Raw genomic sequence first — 5000 nt, 5'->3', positions numbered from 1 at the left:
AGCGTTTGGAAATTTTCTAGTCGTTATATCAATTTGGATGGACCCTCTTCGGAAACTTCGATCTTTGCCTTCAAACTTTATCATCTTCTCCATGGCTGTTGCAGATCTTTTGGTTGGTCTTGTTGCCTCTCCACTCCATGCCTTTTTGGCTTGGGCCTTATTACACAAGTACACCAACCCACCATTTCGTTTTTTATTTTTTTTTACAACGCTAATAAACGTAAGTGTAGGTCATATACTTCTTCTCAGCATTGACAGATTCTTTGCTGTGGTGACTCCTCTCCAGTATCGGGCCAAAGTGACGAGTAAACGAGCCTGCATCGTTTCCGTCGCGTGTTGGATTTATTTCTTATTGTTTGGGTTTGTGTTCTCGTTGTTGCGAAAGCATTATGCGCTAATGAAAACTCTTTATAATGTACAAATCTTCTGTATTCTCATCTGCATCGTGGTCATCAACGTTTTCACTTTGTACCGCTTTCACAAGTATTCACACAGCACCAAAGCACTGGATGAGCAGCATGCAGGGGTACCTCGCCAAATGACACTCAAGAGAGAAAGGGCCGTGAGCAAAGCTATTGCAATTGTCATCTCTGCATTTTTATTGTGCTTCATTCCTTGGTTCATCGTACAGATGATAATGTACATTTGCTTTACATGCAATTTGTCGTTGTTAATGCTTGTGCATTTTATCGCTGCCTCTGTCATGTACGTGAATTCTGCAATCAATCCATTTTTGTACGCTTGGAGACTTCCTAAATATAAACAGACATTCAAACACATCTTAAAAAAGCGAAGATGTTGCGGAAGGTATAAACCAAGGGAAGCCGTGGATCATGTTGAAGATACAAGGCTTTGATGAGAGTAAATCTTCAAGAGCTCGAAGTGTCAAACATTATACTAATTAACTACAGTACTTTTCCTCGTCGGATTCCAGTCTTTCTCTCTTCCCCTTGGTCGGCTCCATCTCATCCAAAGGAGAGGTGAGAGGTGGCTTTTATTTGTGATCTCTAAAACGAGTTAAAACGTGCAACCGTGATCATGGTCGATCTCTAACATTGCGCAGTACGCTCATTCGACAATCAACTTATGTTTGTATGCATGGCGTTTCCTTAAAAGAAGAATTAAACACCAAGTAGAAGGCTGGGTTTAGAACAGACAAGCATTGAATAAGTTTAAGACTTTGAAAGTTCGTTTTTAACACTCTAATGGGGAGCCCGCGACACCTATATGTATTCCACATGTTTGAGAAAACGCAGTATTCTCTACAAAAAATAATGTTATTTTATTTGGTGCATTTAAAATGACGTCCCCTTTTCTTTTGTTGGGAGAAACGAGCTTTTACTTGAAAATGCTTAAACGTGATTTTAGATAGAAAGAAATAAAATCTGCTCAAGAAAAGTCCTTTCTAGTTTAAGATAGAGTATCTCCTATTGGTCTTAATTTGCCACACAAAAGAAATATGAAAACTTAATAAAAAAACATGGGTTTTAGTGTTTGAAAAAGAAACTTCCAGCATAAATGTCGAGAAAAAGTAAACAAACACTCCTAGTGAAAGCAATCATCTCTCTCCAGTTTTCATTCTTTAGGGATAGTATTTGCATAGCTTTCACTTGATCCATAGGAAGCTAAGAGAGAACTTCGGGATGTTTCTATGGAAATTCAAAAGTGTGGAAAAATTCAAATCGGTCAAAGAAAACGATGATTTTGACTAAAACTAGAAAAACGCGCTAGTTGAGATTAAATCCAGTGGTAGTGACAGGCAGTGTGGTTTAACCAGACTAAGTCTAACTCTAGTATTCGGACGTTCCGGGTTCAAGACCCGTTCTGACCCCTCGTTGAATTAGATCCTGGTAGTCCCTGGTTCAACTTCTCGGCTACACTTGTAAATGGCCAATTGGTTTGCCTCCAGCCAGAAGTCTTACCGTTGTATTAAAATACTGAACAGTTGAACGTTGTATTCACTGATTGATAAAAAACTGCAGAGGTGTTGGAAGGCAATGTTCCCGGGGACGGGGTATTTGACCTCTTTCCTCATCCCCTCCCGGGGCATTTAAACAGCTTATGTGGGGGAAATCATCCATTTTTAAAGAAAATGCTAATGCCCGGGGATTAGCCCGGAGGGGGGTGGGGTGGGGTGGGGAACGGCTGGAATTGACTGATGCATAATTTGCTATGGTCGTACCGATCGTGAGAACAACGACTACCAACTATTCTTTAAAAACAACGCGAAACTGCCAAGATTTTAACAACGGCTTTGCTCACATTTCTCTTGGGAAAAAGGACTTTCTTTTACTTTATGTATTAGTCAATTAAGTTAGTGTCGTCTAGGAAAAGTAAACAAAATTAAATCTCAAAAAACCAACATTTTTGTCGCATGGTCAATAGCATGAAATATACAAAAAAAAGTAATTCTAAATTTCGTTTTCCGTAGAACCACAGTACTGAGATTCCAATGCGTTTTTCGTTGCAAGCTATTGGTAGACGCTCAGCTTACAAAAATCCCCACCCCTACCCAGTGCAAAGAATTTTGCCACACGCTGCTCATTATGCAAATTAGAAAGACGGAGCGATCACACATGTGGCTTATTCGTTGTCCCTGGCTATTTCTGCTTCAAAGCAGGTTGAGGGATTCTATCGAGCAATACAATGAACCACCAAGGTACAGGTTGCATAGGGACTTCGCAAAATTGCTTTTTGTTGTTAAATCTACCAAACAGATGCCCGTTACGGAGGTTCTCGTCTTACAAACTTAGCGGGACGCCATTGAAGAAATGACTGGAGAGAAACGTTGTTTGACAGTCAAGATATCATATCCGAGCATATTTATGTTGCAGTGTGCTTAAGTAATGCAGATATTTCGAAATGAAGGGATTTCATTAATTATAAATACGGGGGTAATGTTTGGTCACGCATTCGACTACTGACATGATTTTGATTTTTCTGTACGATTTGAATAATTTTTTGACGAGTGCTTATTTATTTGCCCAAACTAAACTTTACATATATTGGAAGACCTATCCTTATATAGTTAGAATCTAAAATCTTTTGGAATTCCGAGATATGGCACATGGTCAAAATGTCAATTCTTTTCACCCACCGTCGAACTCTACGTCGGAGGGCACACTACTTTTGTTATACGCCAAATAATTAGCTTAAACCAATTTTCCTGTAATTGTGCTTTTTTGGACAAGGAAGAGTTAAGCAAAAAGTTGGTTGTATTACAACTTTTCTGCGTTCAATAAATCCGACACGCTAATCGAATGAAAATGATCGATTTTCAGCCCGGTTGGAACTCGTTAACTGGATGCCGGGACGTGAAATCGATAATGTTGTTTTTCTCGGAAATACCGAAATATTTAAGGCAAGAAAACGCATGGCGTTGCTACTTTTACTGAGGCCTACTTATATGCAAAAGTAGGTCGAATTTAAATTTCCAAGTCTTACCGGACTATATTTGATCTTTGTGGACATTTGCTCTTAACAGTTATTATTGTTTCACGCAAAGCTAAACCCCCAACATTTGCGAACCTTACGAGCGCCGCTGTGGGGATGGGGTAAGTGTTGTACATAAAATGACTGTACCTCATCAGGTGGAGTTAATTTGACCTCGGACCCAAGCTCCGTGACAATTCACAAGATCATCAGCCGTTAAATTCATCAGGTATCGTGGAATCGGAAGCAGAAAATGCTCATTTCCAGCCAAGTGCGTGGGGATTTTTGACGACGAAACATTCACAGAGGTTCGCAAATGATGAGGCTTTAGCTTTGCGTGAAAAAAATCGCAGCTGGGATGGATTTTCGAGGCGCAAACCGCCTCTGAGCTGACAACGGTCGAAATCTTAGTGTGCTGCCTTGACTTCGTCTTAGAACAGTGAAAACACGGAATTCCCGAAACTGTAAAATAAGCACCAAAACGCACAAGAATACACCAGAGGTGAGTCAGTTTTATTCATTTTATTGAATGAACGTTAAATTGGGCGTTTTTTAGGCTTCATAATCGACGGTATTTTATTTCCCATACAAAGTCTTATAAGGCGTTTAAATTCTCAACGGCTGCCTGTAATGCAACACCGCTTGCACTCAAAGGCCATCTTCCCACTAGTAATTAATTATTACACACTCTCTAGTGACGCGAACTTGAGCTGCCTATGCTAATTGTCAAGCATCACGTCGATAGTAAGCTTGAGCATGTCACGTTTTTGAGACACGAACGGGAAACGTAAGTGAGATTATTTCCTATTTAAGTTGTCTTGACAACTACGGTATTTATGTTGCTAAGTATTTTTTCACTACGAAAGATAGAAGTGATTCTCGCACCTAACTGGACAATCTCGGGTTCAAGAAACGTTCTGACCACTCGTTGAATTTGTTCTTGGTAGTCCCTGGTTCAACTTCTCAGTCTATTTTGCGGCACTTGTAAATAGCCAACTGGCTTGCCTCCGGCCAGTTGGGATTCTTAACAGTTGTTGTTAAATGTTCTGTTCTGTCGTGATTGTGTTTGATTGGCTCTGAAAAGTCCCTATGGGGAGTGGTCAATTAGGTAAGTATGTCTGTATGTAATTTAAGCAATTCCTTCACTTTGTGGACACCTGAGAAATTCAGGCGGCCTCTTTCAACTTCTTTCATTCATCAGTTCTCTCACGGGAACACATGAGCCCAACAAAGCGACCTGCTCCCAACCGTGTGGCTTTAGAGATCAGTTAAGTTCGAGGATCACTGCTATCTTACATATTTAAAGCGCACTTCAAATATACATTTCTTTTCTTGACGATTAGTTTTAAAAAATGAATCTTAGAGACACCACTTCACAGGCATGCGAAATTCATCACTTCCGGTATTCGTCCTTCTCCGAACTAAAGCTCCCTAATATCCTATGAGACATCAGACATCACATGATTGTAATGTTAAGCTGACCGTGACCATGCACAATCTTTTGTCCTCGCTTCAAACCTGAGTTTTGAGTAAATTAATCGAAACTTTTGATTGACTGTCATTTAGAA

This window comes from Montipora capricornis, chromosome 7, assembly GCF_036669925.1.
Source record: "Montipora capricornis isolate CH-2021 chromosome 7, ASM3666992v2, whole genome shotgun sequence".
Classification (NCBI taxonomy): domain Eukaryota; kingdom Metazoa; phylum Cnidaria; class Anthozoa; order Scleractinia; family Acroporidae; genus Montipora; species Montipora capricornis.
Note: the sequence above shows the minus strand (reverse complement) of the source record.